Source organism: Crotalus tigris, unplaced genomic scaffold, assembly GCF_016545835.1.
Source record: "Crotalus tigris isolate CLP2741 ecotype Arizona unplaced genomic scaffold, ASM1654583v1 scf7180000018335.1346539, whole genome shotgun sequence".
NCBI lineage: Eukaryota > Metazoa > Chordata > Lepidosauria > Squamata > Viperidae > Crotalus > Crotalus tigris.
In genome coordinates this window covers 950557-978508 of record NW_024096950.1, presented here as the reverse complement: position 1 = coordinate 978508, position 27952 = coordinate 950557, and the positions used below count along the sequence as shown (strand labels likewise).

The 27952-nt window shown below is 42.7% G+C and overlaps 1 protein-coding gene across 3 annotated transcripts in view; it reads left to right on the top strand.

Moving 5' to 3' along the window:
- ST3GAL1 (ST3 beta-galactoside alpha-2,3-sialyltransferase 1) overlaps positions 1-27952 on the top strand; it is a 128591-nt gene that overhangs the window by 46403 nt on the left and 54236 nt on the right. The window contains exon 2 of one of the 3 annotated variants that reach the window (XM_039350469.1): positions 10008-10174. The exons of 1 other annotated variant lie outside the window; for it this stretch is intronic. The gene's annotated coding sequence lies outside the window, so the exon portion shown is untranslated. Of the gene's footprint in view, positions 1-10007; positions 10175-18669; positions 19573-27952 lie in introns of those variants that run through there. One more of the 3 variants, XM_039350467.1, reaches the window with a different exon arrangement.

Sequence of the window (27952 nt, the reverse complement as noted above, 5' to 3'; positions counted from 1 at the left end):
ATTTACTTATAGATTTGCCAAAGACAATGAATATACTATTTCACGCCCTATTGTCAGAGATGCTAAAGACAAACATTTGCAAACAAATGTCAACGTGTTGTCACTAACTGCTAGGAATAGTTTGCCACGTAGAATCATAGAATTGTGGAGTTGGAAGAGACCACAAGGATCATCTAGACTAGGGTTGTGGAACTCGCCATGTCACGTGATGTGTCACAACGTATCACAACTTTTTTTCCCTTGCTGGAGCTGGGGTGGGTGCAGCTTCTGCGTGACGCATCCAGCCTGCAGGCCAGCAGTTTGACACCTCTGTTCTACACCAACTCTCTTCAACATGCAGAAAAATAAATTATCCTTAAGAAGTGACTCTCTAGCTTCTTTTAAGAGCCATGATGGCGCAGTGGATAGAATGCAGTATTGCAGGCAAACTCTGCCCACTGCCAGGAGTTTGATGCTGATGGGGCTCAAGGTTGATTCAGCTTTCCATCCTTCTAAGGTCGGTAAAATGAGGACCCAAATTGTTGGGGGCAATAGGCTGCTGTTGTAAACCACTTAGTGAGGGCTGTAAAGCACTGTGAAGCGGTATATAAATCTAAGAGCTATTGCTATTCTTAAAATCTTTCAGAAATGCAGAACCTATCAACTTTGTAGTTAAACTGATATACAGGTAGTCCTTGACTTACAACTACAACTGAGCCCAGAATTTATGTTGCTCAATGAGAAATTTGCTAAGTGAGTTTTGCCCCATTTTACAATATTTCTTGCCACATTTATGATGGTTGTTAAGTGAATCTGTTTCCCCTTTGACTTTGCTTGTCAGAAGATCGCAAAAGGTGATTGCACTACCCCAGGACACTGCAACCATCATAAATATGAGCCAGTTGTCAAGCATCCAAATGTAAACCACATGACCATGGGTATGCTGCAGCGGTCATAATTGTGAAAAAATGGTCGTATGTCACTGTTTTCGGTACTGTTGTAACTTTGAATGGTCCCTAAATGAATGCAAGTTGAGGACTACCTGTACTTTGTATACATCAATTTCCAACTTACAACCAGTCACTTACGGAAGTTACGACAAACATACCTGCTGATGACCTGTATTCAAAGTTTTGATGGTTGCCCCCCCTGGTGGTCATTGACTGCATTTTAGGCGCTGGGCAACTCCCAGGCTGCATTCACAGTCATTTGCAGCATTTTATGACGGTATTGCTGAAAACCAGCAGTTACAGATAGTCCTTGACTTAGAACTGTTTGCTTAGTGACCATTTGAAGTTACAATGGCATTGAAAAACAGTGACTTAGGACCGGTTTTCACACTTATGACCTTTGCACCATCCTCATGGTCACATGATCAAAATTCAGACTTTGCAACTAGCTCATATTTATGACCCTTGCAGTGTCCCTGTGTCATGTAATCGCCTTTTGTGACCTTCTGACAAACAAAGTCAATGGGGGAGCCAGATTGACTTAACAACCATGTTACTAACTTAACAACTGCAGTGATTCACTTAACAATTGTGGCAAGAAAAGGACGTAAAATTGGGGAAAAACTCAAGAACTGTCTTGCCTAGACATGAAAAGTTTGCCCCGTGGAGACGCTGAAATGGTTGTAAGTGTGAAAAATGGTCGTAAGTCACTTTTTTCAGTGCCGTTGTAACTTTGAATGATCACTAAATTAACTTTTGTAAGTTGAGGACTACCTATACTGGAACCCCTTTCTAACTTTCTCATAACCTCTTAATTATGATGACTCTTAGTGTCAATGCTGTAAACATTGGTTGTTCCTGCTGTGACAGCTGATGAAAATTGCAACCATTTTCTCTTTGCTTTTAACATGTTTTTTCTTATATTTAGAAATCAGGTGCAGAAGGGGAGTTGGGATAAATGCTTGAGCTCAGCTAGCCATAGCAATAATGTTGCTCTGTGGGAACCCAAGGACAAACTGATAACAGGCTGAGGAGCTGGGGAGAAAGCCCGTGTTTTAGGCTAATTGGAGAATGTGATTTATGATAGCTTATTGGGGGTGGGAATTGCACTTTGTTACTTTGTATCCAGGGGAAGGGAATTTAGTTTTTGGGTTCAACTATGTAGTGCCGATACTTTGTTTCCTGAATAAAATGTTCTTTGAGGAAGAATTTTTGCCTTTGAAGTTCTTTTGATGGGTTTCATCTATCGGAATCATGACACTTAGTTTGAGAGCTCCTTGTTAAAAATGTTAGAGAGTAGTCCAAAAATGTTATGTTCCTCGTGTCTTTAATAGACTTCTGGTAAGTTTAAATTTTTAAAAGCATACTCCGATGCTAATTTTTTTCTTCTGATCATAATGATTACATAAACAATTTTTAAGTTACGCATTTATTAAGTATCACAGGTCCCTTTTTTTCCTTTTGATGGAGATAACTAAATGTGGGTTTGCTTGACAGTTTATCCTCGCTGTTGCTTTCTCATCAGCAGCTGGAAATGTAACACCAGCTTGTATTTAAATAGGACACTGTGTTTAATTAATACCCTGATTAATTTTTGATGAGTAATTGCTTTCTAATTATCTGCCGGGCTTATGCTTTCTCTACAGTATCACTCCAAGGTGAGGTGATGGATCAGCTCATCAAAGCTGAGGTAGCTCTGAATTGATTAAAATCTAATTCTTGGTGTATTTTTTAACCTGGACAGAAACACATGGTAGAGTCTTCCCAGTTTCTTTGAGCAGCCTCCATAACCTCCTCCATGGCCTGCTTGATGAATGAGATGAAAATAAATGTTACTGTTAAATGACCCAGGAAAGAATGCTCTTTATAATATTGGGAGGGCTAGAGAAATAAAACTGAATAGCTGACTGGAAGAGACAGGTGTTTACAGCTTAATGTACAGATGTGATGATGTTCTACTAGGTAGGCATAGTTAGGGAGAAGGGGAAATCTTGAGTTCTCATCAGATGACAATGCTTTAGAACTCGGACATGGAGCACCTCAACTTTTGAGACCTTACTGGTAGGGCAGAGATGTTCCATGTCCTAAGACTCATGGGTGACAACCAACCCTTTGGATCACATCTGAAATCACACAGAACCAGTGCAGCTCAGAGGACTTCATTTTGAATAAGGCAAAATGGTGAATCATCAGTTGTAACCTCCAAGAAACCATCCAAGTGTCTTCAAAGAGGACCAGTTCAGAACTTCCCAAAGCAGGTTGCATTTGAGTAGATTTAAGTAGGTGGTTACTGAATGGCGTGTGGCCTAGAGATGGAGCTCCTGCCTCACAATCAGGAGGCGGTAAGTTCGATCCTAGATAGCAGCAGATATTTCTCTCTCTTAGCGCAATGAGTAATTGTCTGCTGTGAACTCCATGTAGGCGTCAGGAAGGGCATCCAGCCAGTAAATGCTCAGCTGCAATCAGTCACCCCAATCTCACCCCGAAGCAAGGAGCTACGGGTTCCTTAAAAGAAAAAAAAAGTAGTTGGTTACTAGGGCATGACTATCTGTGAGAAAAGCATAATTAGCACACAAGATGGATTTGTGCAATAGCCCACATTGAGCAAGAGATGAAGTTCCAAGAAAACCCTCTAATTGTGTACCAGTTCTGCCTAGGAAAGTGTGGCCCTATTGAAAACTAGGATGATAAATTTCTGTGATCAGAAGCTCTTTGAAACCAAAGCCACAGGCATTGATCAGGCGGAATGGGGTTAGGGTGAAATGCAGATATCTTGACTTACAAATTGCTTTCCCCAGGGAAAACCCAACATGATATCAGCTCAATTAAGCTAATGTATTTTGGTGTTTCTGCCTTTCTGGAAATGTTTACAAAAAACCAGCCAATGAGCGTTGGTTCATCTCATGTTTACAAACTTCTCTCAGGGATAATAAATTCTTTTGTGTATTTCTGCATAATTAGAGACATCTTTCCCCAAAACATTTTCTATGGAGATTAAAAGGAGAGAAAAAAGATGAAAGATTTGTTCTTCCATAACATGATACGGGGAGCTGTATAAATTTAATAAATAAATAAAAAGCAAACGGATGAAATAAAGCTCTGGAAAACACATAACTTGCTTTTTGCTGTTTGTATGTTAGCTGAGGCCTTAACTGTTCTGAAACACAGAGGAGCCAGGAATTTAGAAAACTAAGTGTTATTCTTGTTCAGTGGAAAAACCTGTGGGCAATAAAGTATTGCAAATTGGTGTACCAGGGACTGAAAACTAGCGTGATTGAGAATGTAGAGTGGATGTTCAACTGAGTATTATTCCTACCATGGCCTATTTAGCAATAATACACAGAGAAAAGGGTTATTATATTGGCTTAAGCTTATGGTACACCAAATTGGAAAATACTGTAGTTTGTGGACAGAACACTTCAGCCCTACCAACAAATGTTTAAGAGGGAGTCAAGCTATTCTCGAAAGCGCCTGAAGACAGGACAAGAAGCAACGGATGGAAACTAATCAAAGAGAGAACCAGCCTAGAACTAAGGAGAAATTTCCTGATAGTTAGAATAAATAATCAGTGGAACAACCTGCCTCCAGAAGCGGTGAATGCTCCAACACTGGAAGTTTTTAAGAAGAGACTGGACAGCCATTTGTCCGAAATGGTATAGGGTTTCCTGCCTGAGCAGGGGGTTGGACTAGATGACCTCCAAGGTCCCTTCCAACTTTTTTATTATTATTATTATTATGGATCATCGCACAGTCAGCCAGATGTTCAGACTGGATTTGGCATTTTGTCTACCTATCGAGTCCTTACCCAGGACCTGGGATAGGCAGATGTGGATGTTTGATGGTATTACAGATATCGTCGCAGGATGGAAGCAGTTCCTAGTAAGGCCGCCTTTTGCAATTGACTAATAGCGAATTTGTCAATGCCAATGGTGTTCAAGTGGTGCTCCAGTTGTTTTGGGATTGCACCCAAGGGGCCTATTACTATTGGTACTACCCTTGCTTGCTTTTGCCACAGTCTTTCTATTTCTATTTGTAGGTCTTTGTATTTTGTTATCTTCTCCAGTTCTTTCTCGTCTATTCTGCTGTCTCCAGGCACTGCCACATCCACTATCCAGACTTTTTTGTCTTTCTTATCGACAGTTGTTAAGTCCGGGGTGTTATGTTGCAGGTGCTTCTCTGTTTGAATTCTGAAGACCCAGAGCAGTTTAATTTTATCATTTTCTATGACTTTCTCTGTTTTATGATCCCACCAGTTTTTGCTTACAGACAAATCTTGCAGATCTTCCAATGCACCATTGTTGCTACTTTGTCATGCCGCTGCTTGTAGTCAGTCTGTGCGATCTTCTTGCAGCAGCTTACCAAGTGATCCACTGTTTCTTCAGCTTCTTTGCATAGGCGGCACTTACTGTTGTTGTTGTTGTTATTATTATTATTATTATTATTATTATTATTATTATTATTATTATTATTGTCTGCCTGCCTGCCTGCCTGCCTGCCTGCCTGCCTATCTATCTATCTATCTATCTATCTATCTATCTATCTATCTATCTATCTATCTATCTATTTATCGTGTTTTCCCAAAAATAAGACCTGGTCTTATATTTTTGGGGAAACACTGTATCAGGGTGATTAACCTGGCCAGGTGTCCCTTACTCCTGGCATGCACACAAACAGTGGGGAGTGTGCAGGGACTAGTGGTGTCCAGCAGAAGCCACAGCCCACCGGCCCCTTGGCACAGTGCAGGTAAGTCCGAGCATGGAAGCAGAGGCACAGGGGAGAGGCAGGCAATCACAATGTGCTGCCCAGCTGAGAGACGGTGGGATGGAGTGGGTGGCGCAATGGGATCACCTGCCCCAGCACGGCCATGGGCAAGCTGAGAGATGGGATGGACTGAGCTTCCCACAAGCCAGGCAGCCACACAGTGTGTCTGGATCACCTGCCTCCCCCCTCCCATCTCTGTCTCCGTGCTTGGCCTTACCTGTGCTGTGTGGGGTGTGGCTGCTGCTGGACACTGTCAGCCCCTGTGCACTCGCCGCCTCCTGTGCTGGCCACCCCCACCTCCAGGCTTATTTTTGGCATAGGCCTTATATTAGGTGCACCCTAAAAAAATCAGGCTAGGGCAGTGGTTCTCAACCTGTGGCTCGGGACCCCATTTGGGGTCAAATGACCATTTCACGGGGGTCGCCAAACCATGCTGTCCGCCATTTTTTTCCCTTTTCCCTAGCTGTCCTACTCCCTCTTATTGGTGGCCACACCCACTTGGGGGTCACTACAACATGGGGAACTGTATTATGGGATCACGGCATTAGAAAGGTTGAGAATCACTGGGCTAGGGCTTATTTTCTTGGTGGGTTTTATTTTCAGGGAAAGAAGTTATCTATCTATCTATCTATCTCCATCTATCTATCTATCTATCTATCTATCTATCTATCTATCTATCTATCTATCTTTTTGTTTCTCTCTTCTCTCTTTCAGCAGCTTGATCCAGATAGGTGAATTGTGTTATCTGTTAGGAGCATGATGGCAAAACCTGTGACATACCATGTCATTTTTGGTAACACACAGGGACCCTGAACCCTTTGGAAGTCATGCAAGAGAGCCATGCTCTCATGCAGCCTCTGGAGGCTCCCAAGATTGTGCAAGAACAGGGTGTACCACGCAAAAGCATTTCCCAAAGTTTCCATACCTCCCTCATGCAACCTGGAGCTGTCTCAGCTAGGCATTATAAAAATATTTACAATTGTCTATTTTTTTATTTATTTAGTAAATGTGATAATTTATTATTCTTTGTTATCCATTGTTTCACGTGTGTGTGTGTGTGTGTGTGTGTGTGTGTGTGTGTGTGTGTGTAGGAAAGAGAGAGAGACTGTTTGGCTCTTTTATGACTCGTGGACTTCAACTCCCAGAATTCCTGAGCCAGCATGGCTCAGCTTGAAAACCTCTCCCTTTCCCCTCAGCATGGCTGGCTCAGGAATTCTGGGAGTTGAAGTCCACAAGTCATAAAAGAGCCAAGGTTGCCTACCCCTGCGACTAGCCACTTCTATTGAAAACTTGACTGCTTTCTGAGATCCTGGGGCAAGGTGGATATTAAGCCCCTATGAGATGTTGTGTCAAAAGAATAAACTGGGGTTCCAACTTGAGCTAGGATTGCACAAAGAAAAATAAAAATGAGGTCCAGACAGCTGTAAGGAAAGAAGAAATATTTATTCCTAAAAGCAAGGTGTCTGCTTTAGGGGCACCTGCAGAGAAATGGGGTACAGCGGCAGACTTTTATAGGGGGACCGTGTCTTGGGTGTGGAAGTTTCTGTATCCTGATTTGAGGATGACATTTGGGGGGGGGCATGTGTGTGTAGGTATGTCATCTATCATGTTTTGTGAACATATAAGTTCTGGTGGAAGACCTAATTTAATTAACACTATTTATGTTTATAGACCTTCTCTTTTGATATGTGGATTAGGTCAGGGTAACGTAGTTTGAGTAAAAGGTTCCCCCCCCCTTTGCTATTTGTACTTGATTAACTTAGTTTCAACTTACTATCATATAAAACTTCTCATGGCTGGTAAAGCAGTTTGCTTCTGGTACTTAATGTTTCTTTTCTTTTTGTTAATCTAAAGTCCTTCTTCCATGTGTTCAACCACTGAAATAAATGTTCACTATATCAGCAAAGGTAGCACACAAGAGACACAGCTATGCAAAGATGCCACACCAAAGCAACTGTTTATTTTTTAAAAAAAATGATTGAAGACTTTGGTTTGTGCTAATTGTTTGCTTTACAGCTTTGTGCGCTTTCATTTTAATAGGCAATAAAATACAAAGTGCAGGGCTTATACTTTGTGGGCTTTTGACATACATCAAAGTGACAACCTCTCTGGTTTTGAGCAAGTTCAAACATGTTCAGGGTATTGTTACCACTTTTCTAGCATTTACACATGAAACTGGGGGGGGGGGTTATTGTACTGTCAATTATTGACTTTTTTAAAAGAGAGATTTATTGGATAGGTGTGGTTTGCAGGAATAATATTCCATCCATAATTCAACTCTTCAACCATAAAGAGAAACTATTGACTTTTATCAAAATAAATAGATGTCTTCCTTTCCTTTCCTGACATTGCCAGGGCCCGTTGCCTTGGTAGAGTGAGGAAAATTCTCAGGGATGACTCACACCCTGGTTAGTACCTCTTTACTCTCCTACCATTGGGTAGGAGTTATAGAAACATAGCCAGCCATAACAACAGGCTGAAGAACAGCTTCTATCCACGGGCTGTCAGGCTCTTGAATGGGACATAATTTTATGCATGACAGAATCATGAGGCTGGTGTGCTGTGCAATTAGCTCACAGGGTGTAATAAGTTGGTGGGTTTGTAGTCACTGTGAGTTGTGGGGGGGGGCACGGAGGGAGGCTCAGCCAATCTCACTGTATACATGTTATACTTTGATAATAAGGTGACCAACCGTCCTCCTTTAGGGAGGACAGTCCTCCTTTTGTAAGTTCTGCCCTCCCTCAAAAAGTGTCCTCCTTCATGTCCTCTTTTTTGATATTTGAAGACTAATCTGCAGGGTTTTTTTTTTTCCTCATAGAATGCTCAGAACGGCGTTCCGGCACCTTTTTTTGATGTTTTTTTTTTTTTTTCAACTTTTGCATGAGCTGTGCTACTCCCACTATTGGCTTTTGAAAGCCAATAGGAATCGCTGCTGAGCGCGCCAAAACACCCGGCTGGCAAACTTTGCACATGCAAATTGTCTGTATTATTGTTGCAATGAATAAAATGTTTCTTTTATTTACGATATTTTTTTCTTCAATTTATTTGTGTCCTCCTTTTCATTGTAAAAAAGTTGGTCACCTTATTGATAATAAAGGTTCATTCTTTCCTTTCCTTTCCTTTCCTTTTATCCTCCTCTCCCCTCCCCTCCCCTTTCAATCCAACCAGATATTAATGGGAGCCCCAAGACTTACATTTGTACCTCCCTCCAATCAAAAGCCAACGGGGGTGGGGGTCAATCATGTCTCAAATGAAGGGGAGGGGGCAGCCAAGAACAGAAAATGAGCCACTGCAGTAAAGCAAAAACAGCTGCTTTTCTTCAACATTAAGGCTTCAAAAATGAGGTGTTTCCTGTCTCCACCACCCAGCAGGGTAAGATGGCCTTAGCAAAGTAAGACTGCATTCCTAGAGCTTCTGAAGGCATTTGTGCTTTCCATTAAACAAACCCTTGGTGCATTTTATTCAAAATGAGCTGCAAGCCACATCATTTTCTTTGAGAAGCACAGAGAACTGGGAGTTGAACAGCATGTGAATTTAATAAATAAGCAGCAGCAGCACTGAGCCATCTTACAAGTGTTAAATTGTGCCACAATGAATTAGCCGAGCTGTTGCTTTGGCCACAATAGACATTTTCCCTATATTTGACCTAGGACATGGGTGTCAAACTCGCTGCATCACACAATGTGTCGCAACTTTTTTCACATTGCCGGACCTGGGGTGAGTGCGGCCTCTGCATGATGCAACCAGCTTGCGGGCAGGCAGTTTGAGACCCCTGACCTAGGACAGGGGTAGGCAACCTTGGCTCTTTTATGACTCGTGGACTTCAACTCCCAGAATTCCTGAGCCAGCCATGCTGAGGGGAAAGGGAGAAGTTTCCAAGCTGAGCCATTGCTGGTTCAGGAATTCTGGGAATTGAAGTCCACAAGTCATAAAAGAGCTGAGGTTGCCTACCCCTGGAGTAGATGATAGGAAACCTGGCCCCTTCATGACTTGTGGACTTCAACTCCCAGAATTCCTGAGCCAGCATGGCTCAGCTTGGAAACCACTCCCTTTCCCCTCAGCATGGCTGGCTCAGGAATTCTGGGAGTTGAAGTCCACAAGTCATAAAAGAGCCAAGGTTGCCTACCCCTGACCTAGGAAAATGTTCTAGATAGGTCTTACACATATTAAAATGTTTGTTTTCAAGATTTGAAAGAACCCATGCTGGCTAGGGAATTTGGGGAGCTGAAGTCCACAAGTCTTAAAGTTGCCTGATCGGACCCCCCTGGTTTAAAAGTCCCTTTGTTTTTTGTTTGTTTGTTTGTTTGTTTCATCCAGAATTCACCTGTGGATCAGGGGCGATTGAGATGGATACATGGCCTGCCTAGCAGAGATGTCATGGATGCTTTTAACCTTCCAAGAGAAGGAAATAAGAGAGAAGGGGGAAAAAAAAAAACAGATTAAAATTCCCCCTGGGGGAAACAAACAACTTTTCCCCAGAAAAGGTTAATTTATAAACCTATCGTATCCTTTTTCAGCCAGAGTAAGGCAGTAATTACTCGTACGTCATTATTTCAAAACATATTCCCAGGGTTCTGGAAATAAAGTTTTTAATGGGTTTGCTATAAGGAAGTAGTTTGTCTTTTCATCAATAAAGGCCAAAGGGGAAAAGTGATGCCTACGATAAAGGAAGGAATTAAAAATACCAACCAGAAACTTGATGAAGAGTAACCTTGAATAGGGAAAGATTATGGCAGTGGTTCTCAACCTTTTTAATGCCGTGACCCCCAACCGGTCGTAAGTCAAGGATTACTCAACTGATGCAGCACCATTTGCAGAATGGGACTTTTGGCAGGCTCAGCAGGGCAGAGACAGCCTGGACAATTCCTATTGGCTTTTGAAAGCCAATAGAATTAGACTCTATTCAAGAGAGTCTATTCTATTGGCTTTCAAAAGCCAATAGAATAAAAGGGAGTAGCACAGCTAAGGAAAAGGGGGAAAAATGGCGGACTGCATTGTTTGGCGACCCCCGTGAAATGGTCGTTCGACCCCAACTGGTGTCCCGACCCACAGGTTGAGAACCACTGGATTATGGCATATGCAGGTAATCCTCAAATTACAACAATTGGTTTAGTGACCGTTCACAGTTACAACGGCACTAAAAAAAGTGACTTATGACCAGTTTTACGACCGTAGTAGCATCCCCATGGTCACTGTGATCAAAATTCAGACGCTTGGCAATTGACTCGTATTTATGACGGTTACAGTGTCCCAGGGGGGGGTCATGTGATCCCCTTTTGCAACCTTCTGACGAGCAAAGTCAAAGGGAGGGAAAGCCCGATTCACTTAACAACTGTGTTACTAATTTAACAACCGTAGTGATTCACTTAACAACTTTGGTAAGAAGGGTTGTAAAATGGGGAATTGGGTATGTCCAGTTCAATGAAGAGAAGGATGAGGGGTGAAATGATAGTAGTCTTCCAATATCTCAGGAGCTGCCCCAAAGAAGAGGGAGTCAAGCTATTCTCCAAGGCGCCTGAAGGCAGGACAAGAAGCAACGAGTGGAAACTAATCAAGGAGAGAAGCAACCTAGAACTAAGGAGAAACTTCCTGACAGTTAGAACAATTAACCAGTGGAACAACCTGCCTCCAGAAGTGGTGAATGCTCCAACACTGGAGGTTTTTAAGAAGAGACTGGACAGCCATTTGTCTGAAATGGTATAGGGCCGTGGTGGCGAACTGATGGCACGTGTGCCACAGGCAGCACGCAGAGCCGTCTCTGGTGGCACGTGAGCCATTGCTGGGCCGAGCTGCTCCCTCTTCCTCTCTGCGCATGCGCAGTCTAGGAATAGGCGAGAGGCTATAAAAGGAGCAACTTTTGGTGGAAGCAGCATTTGCTGCAAACAGTGAGAGAGCGAGCACGAGTCAGAGCAGACAGCAAGCAAGCAAGCGAGACGAGCTGACAGTTCGGTGGCCATGCCCACTCGGTGGCCACGTACACCCGGCACCCGGCGATGCATAAGTGGGTTTTGGGTTACAGTTTGGGCACTCAGTCTCTAAAAGGTTCGCCACCACTGGTATAAGGTTTCCTGCCTGAGCAGGGAGTTGGACTAGATGATCTCCAAGGTCCCTTCAAACTTTATTATTATTATTATTACTTAACAAATGTTTCACTTAGCAACAAAACTTTGGGCTCCCTTGTGATTGTTAAGTCGAGGATTACCTGGACTGCAACTGATGCAAATGAGGGAAGACTTGCTCCCTTTTAAACTAGCAATAGTATTCTATTTACTCAGAGAAGTAAGGTGCAAATTGCTCCCAGAAAAGCATGTGGAATAATGCCGCCTTAGATTTCTCGTGGGATAAAATCGTCCTTTTATTATTATTATTATTCAGCCTTTGGGGCCAAGCAAAGGCAGCGGAGTTAAATCAGCAAGCTACTTTCGCTTTAAACCAGACATGTCAAACACAAGGCCCGGGGGCCGGATGCGTCCCGCAAAGTGGTTTCATGTGGCCCGCGTAACCATCCTGGAAACAGTGAGGGAACGGCCCCCGCTGCCTTGGCCCTGGCCCAGGCCAGCCGGGAGCCAATGTACAATTTTGTGGTGGCCATCTTGGCACTTGCCCCGGTGGACCATGCCTTGGCACTTGCCCCGGTCCCACTCCCTTCTGCCAGAGACCCTCAGATCTGTCCCACTCCTGCCCAGGCACCCTTGACTTGAACAATGTAGAGCTGGCCATGCCCACCCAGTAGGCCACACCCACTCATCCACACCCACCCAGTAGGCTGCACCCACTCTGGCCACACCCACTCGCCCCCCCCCCAGGGCAACTGCAATGCTGATGTAGCCCTCAATGAAATTGAGTTTGACACCCCTGCTTTAAACCATCCTGGAAAAAAATCTGCTTTAGCAATACAAGAGTCTTCTCCAGCAAATGACATGATTTGCAAATAAGGCCTCTTGCATTTGACAAACTGCAAAAGGGCACTGAAAAAAAAAAACAGAAAAAAACCCCCACAGCATTTCTCTCTCTCTGTGGGAGCTGCAGTTCCAGTATATTTGAAAAAGACCAGGTTGAGAACAGCTGTGCCACATCTACATAAACTGCTGTTAATTCCAACCCTTCCTGTTAATGCAAAGAGGCCCCTGACCTGGTTTAATACTGTCCAGGATCTTGGAGCCAGAAACATTCCAGCCAGCTTGATGATTCACAGCTGGTTCTTTCATTGTTTCCGGAGAAGAAAAAGGCTTAAAAGTAATAACAGTTCTCTTTCACATATAGATCACTGCATAGATTGTCTCCACCTTGTTTCATTGACCCATTATAAATTTCAACTAATCCATCCAGTTACACCAGGAGTCTTCAAATCTTTTATGACTTGTAGACTTCAACTCCCAGAATTCCTCAGGCAGGCTTGCCAAGTTTGAAGACCCCTGAGTTACACCATTGCAAGCCTTTAAGCTTTCCTTCCTTCCTTCCTTCCTTCCTTCCTTCCTTCCTTCCTTCCTTCCTTCCTTCCTTCCTTCCCTTCCTTCCATGAATCAGCAGATCAGATCACAATGAAAGCCCAAATACTGAAATAATTCTTTGGGGGAATGTCTTTCAATCGTAGGTTTTACTGCTTTAAATAACAAGTGCTCCATTTTATCCTCTCTAAACACAGATCCCTACTCTGGGTGAGTATGCGGGCGCTACTTTTTGCCTTGAATTTTTAGAGAAACTAAACTGAAGGAGTGTAACTCCCTTGAAGTGAGCTGAGGGGCTTGGCTGAATATAGGTAGTCCTTGACTTAATGACCGTAACTGAGCCCAACTTTGAGGCAAGACAGGAAACCATGGTTGGAAACTAACCAGGAAATGAAGCAACCTAAAACTAAGGAGAAATTTCCTAACAATGAGAACATTTAACCAGTGGAACCACTTGCCTCCGGAGGTTGTGGATGCTCCATCTCTGGAGGCTTTCAAAAAGAGACTGGGCAGTCATTTGTCTGAAATGGTATAGGGCAGGGGTAGGCAACCTTGGTTCTTTTATGACTTGTAGACTGGCTCAGGAATTCTGGGAGTTGAAGTCCACGAGTCATAAAAGAGCCAAGGCTTCCTACCCCTGGTATAGGGTTTCCTGCTGAGCAGGGGGTTCGACTAGAACAGTGATTCTCAACCTTTTTAATGCCGTGACCCCCAACCGGTCGTAAGTTGAGGACAACTCAACCGGTCATAAGTCGAGGACTACTCAACTGGTGCAGCACCGTTTGCAGAATGGGGCTTTTGGCAGGCTCAGCAGGGCAGAGACAGCCTGGACAATTCCTATTGGCTTTTGAAAGCCAATAGAATTAGACTCTATTCAAGAAAGTCTATTCTATTGGCTTTCAAAAACCAATAGAATAAAAGGGAGTAGCACAGATAAGGAAAAGGGGAAAAAATGGCAGACTGCATTGTTTGGCGACCCCCATGAAGTGGTCGTTCGACCCCAAATGGGGTCCCGACCCACAGGTTGAGAACCACTGGACTAGAAGACTTCCAAGGTCCCTTCCAACTCTATTATTCCATGTTCTATATTTCTATTGCTAAGCAAGACGTTAAATGAGTTTTGCCCCATTTTTTGCCAAAGTTCCTAAATGTATCTTTTGTTAAGTTAGTAACATGGTTGCTAGGTGAATCTGGCTTCCCCATTGATTTTGCTTGCCAAAAGGTCACAAAAAGTGATCACATGACCCCAGGATACTGCAACCATCATAAATATGGGTCAGTTGCCAAACATTTGAATTTTGATCACGTGACCATGGGGATGCTGCACCAGCTTTAAGTGTGAAAAGCGGTCATAAATCCCTTTTTTCAGTGGCCTTGTAACTTTGGTCACTAAACAAATGGTGATAAGTCAAGGACTATCTGTATCAGCTTGGAAAACGGCTTGGTGCATGGTTCAGTCCAAGCCGGGAATAAACAACATGGCGACTGCTTTAGAAAGAAGATTGCAGTTTATTGAAGAGGAGAGCCAGACAGAAAGATGGCTCTGGAAGAAAAGAGAGAGAGCACATGTAGGGAGTGGGTTTTTATACCCTCTGGGGCTTTTGTTTGGAGTTGTTTCCTGTAACCCGTTTGAGGCTTTGCATTTCCTGTGTAGTGTATTCTGACCTGAGTCTGGATGTGCTCTTTGGCATCTGTGAGTTAATCCTATTATGTCCTGTCTTAGAGTTTGGGTGGGGTATGTAGATTTTAGGTGTCTTTGTCTTCCTAATCTTCTAGCTGGGGGCCTTCGACCTTCCTGGATGGTTTACATCTGCATTTGTACAGAGCTGGTTTCTGCTTGGGGGAGGAAGACCTGGGGCTATTAAGAAAACTGGGCATGCTTTTCTGCCTCTTTAAGATCCTTGGAGGAAATATATTTTTCTGCTCTTTTAATATTTCCTTCTCTAGGGGACTGACTTCCCACAGTGCAAAAGAATTCCTTGTTTACTATTCCTTTTACATAACCTAAGTTTTCTTGTTCTTTTCCCTCGCTCTGCAATCCATTCTCAAATAGAGGAAGGGGCAGCAGACAGAGAATCCTGGGGTATTACAATCCCAACATTTTCTGTGTGAGTTTGGGAAATTTTTTGGGGGAAAAATTGGCCCGAAAATGGTGAGACCAAAATAATGTCATGCAGGAAGGAGAAGAAAAAATGTTTTTTTTTTTTTTTTTGCATTTTTTCCCCTTGCTAGTTCTCATTCTCTTTGATGAGTTTCTTCTGAACTATCTTCTTAAGGAAAAGAGGACTTGGGTGTAAAAATGTAAAGGCTGAATACAGTGTTCTCACATTTCTTTAGCAATGAGATACTTCATATATTTATTACATTAAGGACTGCCACTGCTCCTAGCAGATGCTCTTGCATTTACAATAAAGATTAAAATCAATCCAATGCACCAGTTATAGTGAAAGCAGAATCTACAGCATCATAGTATATGACCTAGTGTCCCTCAGCCACCAACTATTAAACCTGTTGCAAGTTTTGTGCAGACAGATATTCAGACAGATATTCATTCTGCAATCCTCTTTTCCCACCCTGGTTTCATAGATTTCAAGTTAATCTCAAGGGAAGCTATCCTGACAAAACTCTCAGCCTTTTTCAAATTGGGCAACATGGCTCACCAAGGAAGCTTCTTGTTGTCTCAGAAAGCTCTGTTCCGTTTACCTCAGGGGTCTTCAAACTTGGCCCTTTTATGACTTGTGGACTTCAACTCCCAGAATTCCTCAGTCAGGCATGCTGGCTGAGGAATTCTGGGAGTTGAAGTCCACAAATCATAAAAGGGCCAAGTTTGAAGACCCCTGGTTTACCTGATGTGCTAGCCTAAATGAATCACACCAGATAGGTCAGACATGTCAAACTCGTGATGTCACATGACGTTGTGCAACGTATCGGAGCTTTTTCGCCATTGCCGGCAATGGGGTGGGCGTGGTTTCCCGATGACACGTCCAGCCCACCGGCCGGCAGTTTGACACTCCTGAGATAGGTGGAAAGGGGAAAAAAAAAGAACCTTTATTTGCAAGTAAAAGGGTTACCCAGTGGGCACATTCCTGCTTGCAGTGGACCCCCTTTTAGAAAGTTTTAAAAAGCATACATCGCTCTGGACCAATCATGGGAGCATACAATCATTATAAACCAATCATTTAAGAGCAACATTATGCATCTTCAGTAGTCATAGTAACACAGTTCAGCTAAAGGTTAGAAGATAGGCTAAGATTTTTACCTTATCGCTAACATCCCTCCTTATTAAAAACATTCCCAAGCAACAGGGCACCAGGGCCTTATTCATCACTTTAATGGTCAGGCATTCCTAAGCAGGAGGCAGATGGTCTTGCTCGTGTTCACGGAATCTCTGCTTAACAAAAAGAGTTCAGCTCCATCCAAATAGATAAGCGGCACTATACCAGGGGTAGGCAACCTTGGCTCTTTTATGACTCGTGGACTTCAACTCCCAGAATTCCTGAGCCAGCATGGCTCAGCTTGGAAACCTCTCCCTTTCTCCTCAGCATGGCTGGCTCAGGAATTCTGGGAGTTGAAGTCCACGAGTCATAAAAGAGCCAAGGTTGCCTACCCCTGCCCTGTATAATAGCCTTTTACTCTGGAAATTTAGAATTCAAACAGACAAGGACCTGCCACCTAACACTCCAGATTTAATACAGATAGTCCTCAACTACAACCACAATTGAGCCAAAATTTGTGTTGCCAAGCAAGACATTTGTTAAGTGGGTTTTGCCCTATTTTACGACCTCTATTGCCACATTTGTTAAGTGAATCATGGCAGTTGTTAAGTTAGGGGCATGAATCTGGCTTCCCCATTGACTTTGCTTGTCAAAAAGATGAACACATGACCCCAGGACATTACAGCCGACATAAATGTGAACCAGCTGCCAAGCATCCAAATTTTGTTCACGTGACCATGGGAACGTTGCTGTGGTCTTAAGTGTTTTTTAAAAAACGGTCATAAGTCACTTTTTTTAGTGCTGTTTTAACTTTGAGCAGTCACTAAAAGAATTGTTGTAAATTGAGGACTACAATTGTTGATAAGAAAGACATAAAAAGTCTGGCAGACATGGCAGTACCTGGAGACACCAGAAAAGAAAGGGGAAAAAAAACTGGAAAAGATAACAAAATACAAAGACCTGCAAATAGAAGTAGAACAGCTGTGGCAAAAGCCAACAAAGGTAGCACCAATAGTAATAGGCACCTTGAGGGCAATCCCAAAACAACTGGAGCACCACTTGAACACCATCGGCATTGACAAACTTGCCATCGGTCAATTGCAAAAGGCAGTTTTCCTTGGAACAGCTTACATCCTGTGACCATATCTCTTAACCCCATCATACATCAACATCTGCCTATCCCAAATCCTTGGGAAGGACTCAGGAGGTAGATAAAAATGCAAAATCCAATCTGATCGTCTGCCCGAGTGTGCGACAAACCATAATAAATTAAAATACATTAAAATCCCAACATTCTGAATGATGGAAAGAGATGTTACCTCTTCAGCCAGTAGCCTGCGCTCACCTCCCCAAAAAAAGGTTCAAAAAACTCCCCAAAGAAATTAAGGTTATTTTTGTTTTGTTTTGTTTTGTTTGTAGCCTGAGAAGGAAACAAACAATACAGAGTCGATAGCTCATTTAATACCTAAATTATGCTGTAAGCTTCCCTTTTTTAAACAGGAAAGAAAGGACTGGAGAGAGGGGAAGAGGATAAGCACAGACTTGACACTTGTTTTCCTGGATGAAATAACTTGTACTCCTTCTATTACAAATAGTTTCTCTTTGTTTTGTTTCTGTTTTGTTTATTGTTTTTTTTTTTTAACTTTTGTCATTAAAAATCGGGACATTCTTATAGGTCGTCCTGGCTTAACGGCTGTCCAAAGTTGCAACAGACTTCAAAAAAGCTATTTATAACCTGTCCTCAAACTTAACAGATTGCTTTACTGGCCAACCCCCTCCCCCCCCCAAGTCATGTGATTGCATATTGGGTGCATTTACAACCAATTACGACATCCTGTGGTTACGTGACCACAATTTGGCACATTGAGCCTTTTCCAGCAGAATTGCTATTTTAGAGCCACTGGATATATGCTGGATTCAACTATGCAGTGATGGCGAACCTTTTAGAGACTGAGTGCCCAAAAACTGGCCCCGCCCCTGCTCCACCCCCTGCCTCGCCCCTGTCCCACCTCCATCCCCCCACCCCGCCTGCCCACAGGTCCACTCACTGCCTCCAGGGCCTGCCGCAGATCGCCCAGGCAGCCCAGCAGCACTATGGTAGTCATGCCCTCTGCCCATGCCCTGCAGGCATCATCTGTGCACGATGGGGTGTGAGGGCAGAGTCTTGTCTACGCTGCCTGGCTGCCATGTCCTTGGCTGTGCTTCTCCGCGTGGGACTCTCCTTCAGGGGGGCTGCTGGAGATGGGGTCGCGAGGGGAGGAAAGGCTGGGGCAATGGCACGTGTGCCCACAGAGAGGGCTCCGAGTGCCGCCTCTGGCACTCGTGCCATAGGTTCGCCACCACTGAACTATGGGATTCACTTAAGTATCACGGTGACTCACTTTATGACTGTTGTAAAAATGGTCATCAAATCCAGTTGGATCAGCTGATGCTTAGGACTGTAGTTGTGGGCTCCACTGTGATCAGAAGCCAGGGGGATTGGTATTCAGATCTGACTCGCACAGAATCTTACGTGGCATGATCAATTTGTCAGAAGATTTTCCTGCCCGCTTCGGAAGATGCCTTTCTTTTAAAGTTCACTCGTAGGAACCAGTAGATCAGCTTTAAATAGATCCATACTGTTGGGAAAATCACTGTTTGGATCCCTTTTGTGCCTCCTTCCTTGGTTTAATCCCTCTCTTTCTGCATCCCTGCCCTCGCTCCCCATGCTTGTTGTTAGCTTAATAGAGCAATATGCTTTTTTATCCTAATATTTGGACAGGGCTGATTCTGATTCTGCAAAAAGGCCAAAAGAGTTAATCCACCCCTTCTGCTTTTGAATTAAAGCCTTTCTTCCCTGCTTTGCTTAAATAAAAATAAATGCATTGCTTAATTGCTTTGTTCCTGTATCACCTGTCTTTTCGCCCTTGGGGGAAGTCGGTATCCCGAGCTTCCAACTGTAATCCAAACTGTACAGACTTGGTTTCCTCTGCTTTCCTGATCCGGTTAATTGGCATCTAGCCTGGGAAGGTGGGGTTTCACCGACACAAGCAACAAAAGTTGTTTCCGTTGTCACTCACTTCGGCTTCAAATGTGCCACTCCGTTTGATGTGCAGTTGGGGAAAAAAATTTACTGCCAGGTGTAAACTTGGAGTCCCAGAGGGGAGAAGGCAGCGACATGAAGAATCTAAAGTAGAAAGCCAACGTCATAGGGTCTGAGACCCTTCCTCAACTTCCCCTGTAAGTAGTGGTGAAATTCCTGATTGTGGAAGAATTTAAAACCATAATCTTAAGGCTTTTTTTTTTCTTTTTCTCCTCCTCCTTTGCTTTCTTCTCTCGTTTCTTGGTGTAAAATACTGCTTTGGATAAATGTTTTTTTTTTTTCCCACCGTCATTGTGTCTTTTATGTGTGATGGGAAATCGTAAGCTCAACAGGTGCTCATTTGCTAAATGCACCCATTTTTTTTCCTGTTATCGATAGACGGATTTTTTTTTTTTTAATTCTCGGGAGCTGCATTTGGACGGATTGGGAAACACGGCATAAATAAGTGAACTTTCAGACGGAGATAATCTTCAGTGCCGGAAGATTGCAAACATTACCAAGGAACATTTGTCAATTGCTTTTTTTGTCTCAGAAGGTTGTGGAAACAGAAGAATTTGAACATACTGTACAAATAAGTCCTTGGCTTATAATCACAACTAAGCCCAACATTTATGCTGTTGAGTGAGAAATGGATTAAGTGAGTTTTGACCTGTTTCGCAACTTTTTCTTGCCGCGTTTGTTAAGCACAGTTATTCATTTAATAGCCCGGTTGTTAAGTGAACCTGACTTCCCCATTGACTTTGATTGTCAGAAGGTCACAAAAGGGGATCACATGACCATTTGTCTGAAATGGTATAGGGTTTCTTGCCCGAGCAGGGGGTTGGACTAGATGACTTCCAAGGTCCCTTCCAACTTTTTATTATTATTATGGATCATTGCACAGTCAGCCAGATGTTCAAATTGGGTTTGGCATTTTGTCTACCAATTGAGTCCTTACCCAGGACCTGGGATAGGCAGATGTGGATGTTTAATGGTATTACAGATATCGTTGCAGGATGGAAGCAGTTCCTAATAAGGCCGCCTTTTGCAATTGACTAATAGCGAATTTGTCAATGCCAATTGTGTTCAAGTGGTGCTCCAGTTGTTTTGGGATTGCACCCAAGGAGCCTATGACTATTGGTACTACCCTTGCTTGCTTTTGCCACAGTCTTTCTATTTCTATTTGTATGTCTTTGTATTTTGTTATCTTCTCCAGTTCTTTCTCTTCTATTCTGCTATCTCCATGCACTGCCACGTCCACTATCCAGACTTTTTTGTCTTTCTTATCGACCATTGTTAAGTCTGGGGTGTTATGTTGCAGGTGCTTGTCTGTTTGAATTCTGAAGTCCCATAGCAGTTTAATTTTATCATTTTCTATGACTTTCTCTATTTTATGATCCCACCAGTTTTTGCTTACAGGCAAATGATATTTTTTGCAGATCTTCCAATGCACCATTGTTGCTACTTTGTCATGCCGCTGCTTGTAATCATTTTGTGCAATCTTCTTGCAACAGCTTACCAAGTGGTCCACTGTTTCTTCAGCTTCTTTGCATAGGCGGCACTTACTGTCTGTTGCTGTCTTCTCAATTTTGACTTTGTATGCATTTGTCCTTAAGGCTTGGTCTTGTGCAGCCAGAATTAGTCCCTCGGTCTCTTTCTTCAATTTTCCTGCTCTTAGCCATTGCCAGGTTTATTATTATTATTATTATGGATCATCGCACAGTCAGCCAGATGTTCAGACTGGATTTGGCATTTTTGTCTACTTATTGAGTCCTTACCAAGGACCTGGGATAGGCAGATATGGATGTTTGAATTGATGGTATTACAAATATTGTCGCAGGATGGAAGCTGCTCCTAGTAAGACCGCCTTTTGCAATTGACTAATGGCAAATTTTTCAGTGCCAATGGTGTTCAAGTGGTGCTCCAGGTGTTTTGGGATTGCACCCAAGGCACCTATTACTATTGGTATTATCATTGCTTGCCACAGTCTTTCTATTTTTATTTGTAGGTCTTTGTGTTTTTTTATCTTCTTCACTTCTTTCTCGTCTATTCTGCTGTCTCCAGGCACTGCCACATCCACTATCCAGACTTTTTTTGTCTTTCTGATCAACAATTGTTAAGTCCGAGGTGTTATGTTGCAGGTGCTTGTCTGTTTGAATTCTGAAGTCCCAGAGCAGTTTAATTTTATCATTTTCTATGACTTTCTCTGTTTTATGATCCCACCAGTTTTTGCTTACAGGCAAATGATATTTCTAGCAGATCTTCCAATGCACCATTGTTACTACTTTGTCATGCCGCTGCTTGTAGTCAGTCTGTGCGATCTTCTTGCAACAGCTTACCAGGTGGTCCACTGTTTCTTCAGCTTCTTTGCATAGGCGGCACTTACTGTCTGTTGCTATCTTGACTTTGTATGCATTTGTCCTTAAGGCTTGGTCTTGTGCAGCAGAATTAGTCCCTCGGTCTCTTTCTTCGATTTTTCTGCCCTTAGCCATTGCCAGGTCTTGTTAATATCTGCTTTCCCAGCTATTTTTTTTAATGTACTGGCCGTGTAGTGCTGTGTCTTCCCATGCCTCTATTCTGTTCTTCATTTGGTCTTGCTTGTAGGCCAGTTTGGTCTCTCCAGTAGTCAGTAAGCCTTCCTGATTATTATTATTATTGTTATTATTATTATTAATGTAAATTATACAACCATGAGTATGCTGCAACAGATGGTCATAAGTCACTTTTTTCAGTGCTGTCTAACTTCGAACGGTCACTAAATAAACTATTGTGAGTCGAGGACTTGTTGTAAAATCTCCCGTGGATGTTTGTACACAGCCTTCACCCACCTGAATAATGCAAAAAGAAAGTGATAGGCTTCCATGCTCTTATTTTTCTGTTCTTTTAGCAAACATGCTGCAAGGGAGCTGATTAACTGACGGGCCTGGGCAACAGCAGAATCCCCTGTTGTTTCCTATATTCCTCTCCTTACATCTGCCTTCGTATCCATGCCCCTTTATTGTGCCAAAAGAAGTTGGCAGCTGCGCCTCGAACCAGCTTGGCCAATGGCATCTCCCTATCCTTTTCAGTTACCAAAGAGATATCCATCCTTGGCAAAAGACTTCATGCCAGGATGTTCCTCTTCTCAACAAGGTTTAAAACATTCCAGCGGCCAATAAAGCCAGGGTCCATCCTTCGCCAAAAGAGGGTTTTAAATGCCTTTTGATGCAGGCAGACCTCTGGAGACCGAGAATTTGAGAAGACGGGGAGCTTAAGACAGAACAAAAGGGAAAAAGATCAAGGCAGCAGAGAAGAATAGCTTGTATGGGTATTTTATTTTATCCCGGAACCTTTATTATTATTATTATTATGGATCATCACACAGTCAGCCAGATGTTCAGACTGGATTTGGCATTTTCTCTACCTATCGAGTCCTTACCCAGGATCTGGGATAGGCAGATGTGGATGTTTGATGGTATTACAGATATCGTCGCAGGATGGAAGCAGTTCCTAGTAAGGCCGCCTTTTGCAATTGACTAATAGCGAATTTGTCAATGCCAATTGTGTTCAAGTGGTGCTCCAATTGTTTTGGGATTGCACCCAAGACGCCTATGACTATTGGTACTACCCTTGCTTGCTTTTGCCACAGTCTTTCTATTTCTATTTGTAGGTCTTTGTATTTTGTTATCTTCTCCAGTGCTTTCTCGTCTATTCTGCTGTCTCCAGGCACTGCCACATCCACTATCCAGACTTTTTTGTCTTTCTTATCGACAATTGTTAAGTCTGGGGTGTTATGTTGCAGGTGCTTGTCTGTTTCAATTCTGAAGTCCCAGAGCAGTTTAATTTTATCATTTTCTATGACTTTCTCTATTTTATGATCCCACTAGTTTTTGCTTACAGGCAAATGATATTTTTTTCAGATCTTCTAATGCACCCTAAGAAACAAACCAACTAATGTACAGCACAGCTGCAGTTATAACTGAATACCTGGGATGCAAAATCAACAAAGAATAAAAACAAATAAACAGTGCACCGGAAAAATGGAAGGTTAGACTAGAAAATAAGATCAGCAAGTTAAGATCACATGCAAGCAAGCTAGAACAGATGAAAGAAAAGCTGAAGAACAAGAAGACCAAAGAATACCTAATCAAGAAATACCACTTAGAAACAAGGAAGATCAAGGAAGCACTGGAAATAATAAAGCAACAAATAACCGCTATAGCCAGGAAAATCAGTAGATATGAAGCTCGAATTGCAAACTATAGGCAGAACCTCCAATTTCAATCCAATCAGAAACGTTTCTACCAATCCATCAATGGAGAAACTGCAAGGAATCAGTCAGTACCTGTCAAGGAAGAAACAGTGCAGTTCTGGAAGCAGATATGGGATAACCCAAAGAAATACAACAAGGATGCAGCTTGGTTAAAAGAGGTGGATGCAAATAAAATAGAAGTTGAAATGAAAGAACTAGTAATAACAACAAAAATGGTAGAAAAAAGAGCAAGGAAAATCAAAAATTGGTCAGCACCAGGTGAAGATGAACTGCATGGGTTTTGGTTGAAACATCTAACTGTTATACACCAATTATTACTATTATTATTATTATTATTATTATTATTATTATTATTATTATTATTATTATTATTATTGATCATCGCACAGTCAGCCAGATGTTCAGACTGGGTTTGGCATTTTTGTCTACCTATCAAGTCCTTACCAAGGACCTGGGATGGGCAGATGTGGATGTTTGATGGTATTATAGATATGGTCGCAGGATGGAAGCAGTTCCTAGTAAGACAGCCCATTGCAAGGAACTGCTTCCATCCTGCGACGATATCTGTAGTTGTTGTTGTTGTTGTTGTTGTTGTTGTTATTATTATTTATACAACTACATTGACAAGGGACTAGGGAGAATAGTATATTTAGTACCGGTATTGTACAGAAGAATATTCCTATATCTTTTGAGAGTTTTTTTTTTCCCTTCCCAGTTGTATTCAATTTGATGAAAGAGAATTTGCTTTGGAAACACTTTCAAAAGAGAAAATTCTTAAGGATGCATTGTCAAGTTCTTTATTTTGGAATGAGGTGTGGGACACCTCAAACAGTCTTTCTTCCCATTGTACGATTCCCTCTCCAGCAGTTAGTGAAGCTCTATAACAGAATAACAGAGCTGGAAGGGACCTTGGAGGTCATCTAGTCCAGGGCTTTTCAACCTTTTCACCCATTGTACCACTTTTAGGATATGGCAACATCCGAGTACCACTAGTCACCTAGCAAGGTGTCAAAAACTTGATGACCCCTCCCCCAAAAAGAAAAAAGTGATAAAGTACAGGTAGTCCTCAACTTACAACAGTTCCCTTAGTGACTATTCGAAGTTACAATGGCACTGAAAAAAGTGCCCCCCAAGCCACAGCCGAGCAAGACACCTGCCTGCCCGCCCAGCAGCACTCTTCCTCCTGTCCAAGGTTTTCATTGTTGTGAGCATTTCTGTTGAGGATTGGCAGCGGGGTGGGGGGGCGTTTGGTTTTTATACCCCTGTCTGCTGGGCGGTTACAGCAGGTTTTGGTCACTTCACATGACCCTGGGACACTGTGACCGTCATAAATATGAATCAGTTGCCAAGCATCTGAATGTAAATCACAAGACCCTGGAGATGCTGCAACATTCCAGCTGATCGGCGCTTCTTCTGGGCTCAGCAGAAGCGCCAGGGTCAGTGCCGAGCTCCATCTGGAGCCTGGCATTGATCCTGGTGCTTCCACTAAGCCCTGACAGCCCCGAAGAAGTGCTGATCCTGGGGCTTCCGCTAAACCCTGACAGCCCTGCAGCTCCAGCCATCTCTTGCTCAGGTTTGTGCAGTGCTGCCACCGGTTCAGCTCATTCCCCTCCCCCACTACCACTTTTCTAGGATGGTCACATACCACCTGCCAGGTGCCAATGTACCACAGGTGGTACCCGTACCACTGGTTGAAAAGCCCTGGTCTAGTCCAACCCCTTGCTCAAGCAGAAGACCCAGTACCATTCCAGACAAATAGCTGTCCAATCTCTTCTTAAAAACCTCCGGTGCTGGAGCACCCACAACTTCTGGAGGCAAGCCGTTCCACTGGTGAATTGTTCTCACCATTAGGAAATTTCTCCTTAGTTCTAGTTTGCTTCTCCCCTTCTTTATTTTCCATCCATTGTTTCTTGTCTTGCCTTCTTTTGGAGAATAGGTTTCTATAGGTTTCTGTACTTTCATTTCAGCCCGTAGAAGGCCACAGGAAGGAATCTTTTTCAGGTGGAGAGCCAGAGAAACAACAACATCAGCAATAACGCACCTTTCACTGCTTTCAGCAATAAAAAAAGCTTTTTAAAAAAATAAAGCCATTGGGAGAAAATTTGGAAGAACTTTCTTGGCATCCAGAGAAGATAGGGTAGCAAAGGTCTCATTGGCAGAAGGAGTAATTCTGGAAACATTGCAAGTTTGCCTGGGTGCCATATGATTTCAAGCTGTCTGCTGTGTCCAAGAGATAAAGGTAAAAAGCATCTTGGCTAGTGCCTTCAAAACCAAGGCTATGTAGTGTCAGTTGGGGCTGAGGTCCTCCCCAATTGTTACACAAGCCAGGTACACCACAATAGGGGCACTCTGGGTCAGGCTGGGCCCTACCCTTAGGTATGTAGGGACCCCTCAGCAGCAGATGCCAAGAAAAACAGAATGGAGAACAGTTACATGTCTTCTACGTAGTCTTCCTTGGGCTCCCTTGTTCCCGTCAGGTGCATTTCAACATCTTCTCTTAATACCAGTGTTGACATTAGATGCAGCTTAGCTTCTGTATATGGGACAGGAGAAGTGTCTGCTTGACCCTTCGGTAGTAAGATATCTTCAGCTGGCTTTAATAGAGCCATTGTAGCCCTTCAGAAGGACCAGAGTCCTTTCTTTGATCAACATGGTCCAGATCAGAACCTCAGATCTGTGGGACTGAGACTACCAAGAAGAATATTTGTAATTCAGGATTGAAATGAGAGATCCTCTCAAAGAACCACCAAGAACACTCCCACCGATAGGGCAATCCACTAATCCTACTAGCACTGGTAATGTTAGCTAGTTTGGTGAGAGAGAGAAGGAGAGAGAGAGAGGCCCAAAGTCATCAGGCATTTATAATAATAATAATAATAATAATAAGAAGAAGAAGAAGAACAAGAAAAAGAAGAAGAAGAAGAAGAAGAAGAAGAAGAAGAAGAAGAAGAAGAAGAAGAAGAAGAAGAAGAAGAAGAAGAAGAAGAAGAAGAAGAAGAAGAAGAAGAAGAAGAAGAAGAAGAAGAAGAAGAAGAAGAAGAAGAAGAAGAAGAAGAAGAAGAAGTAGTAGTAGTTGGAAGGGACCTTGGAGGTCATCTAGTCCAACCCTCTGCTCAGGCAGGAAAACCAGTATCATTTCAGACAAAGAGTTATCCAATCTCTTCTTAGAAACTTCCAGTGTTGGAGCATCTACAACTTCTGGAGGCAAGTTGTTCCACTGATTAATTGTTCTAACTGTCAGAAAATTCCTCCTTAGTTCTAGGTTGCTTCTCTCCTTGATTAGTTTCCATCTGTTGCTTCTTGTCCTGCCTTCAGGTGCTTTGGAGAATAGCTTGACTCCCTCTTCTTTGTGGCAACCCCTGAGATATTGGAATACTGCTATCGTATCCACCCTCGTCCTTCTCTTCATTAAACTAGACATACCCAATTCCAGCAACCGTTCCTCATATGTTTCAGCCTCCGGTCCCCTGATCGTCTTTGTATTCCTCTGAATTACAGAATGCCTCACGTGGGTAACCCCCATGAGCTCTGCACAGTTTCGTTCACTCCGCATCATTGTTGATGACAGTTACAGGAATCTAAGCCACTCAGTTTCACTTTTTTATAGAAGTGGCATAAACATACTTGTAATAAGTATTGGTGGAACTACTGGATATTAAGAAATTGATCAACAGAAGCATCAGGCAGTCTTCAACTCCATTTGCAATCTCAGTTTTACTTATAGATTTTGAAACAAACTTCATAAAGACTTAACAAAAATATAAAATGTAAATATAAAAATATATGAATATTTTACTTCTTTCTTTCTTTGCTTATCAGTATCTCATTTTTGTTTCGTATGACTGGGGTGCGGTGCGGTATAGATTGTGCTTCCTTCTTTTTTCCCCATAACAACCACTTTGTGAGGAAAGATGGGCTGAAAGAGAATGATCACTTCAAAATAATTCAGGTGGCTTCAAGCAGAAAGATGGAATAGAGTAATAGTAGTAGTAATAGTAGTAGTAGTAGCAGCAGCAGCAGCAGAAAGATGGAATAGAGTAATAGTAGTAGTAGTAATAGTAGTAGTTATTTTATTATCAGGAACACAACTGTCAAATGACTGGAGAAATCAGGAGATTCGGGCAGTTCAAATGAGTATTAAGATTTATTGGAAGCTTAAGCTGTCTACAAGAATCTGACCAATTAACCGTCAAGGGAAAATTAGCGGGAGATAAGAAAGGCATTCAATGAGATCTCTTGCAAGTGGGCAAGGATTCATGACTTATGACTTGTTTGACTTCTCCCTC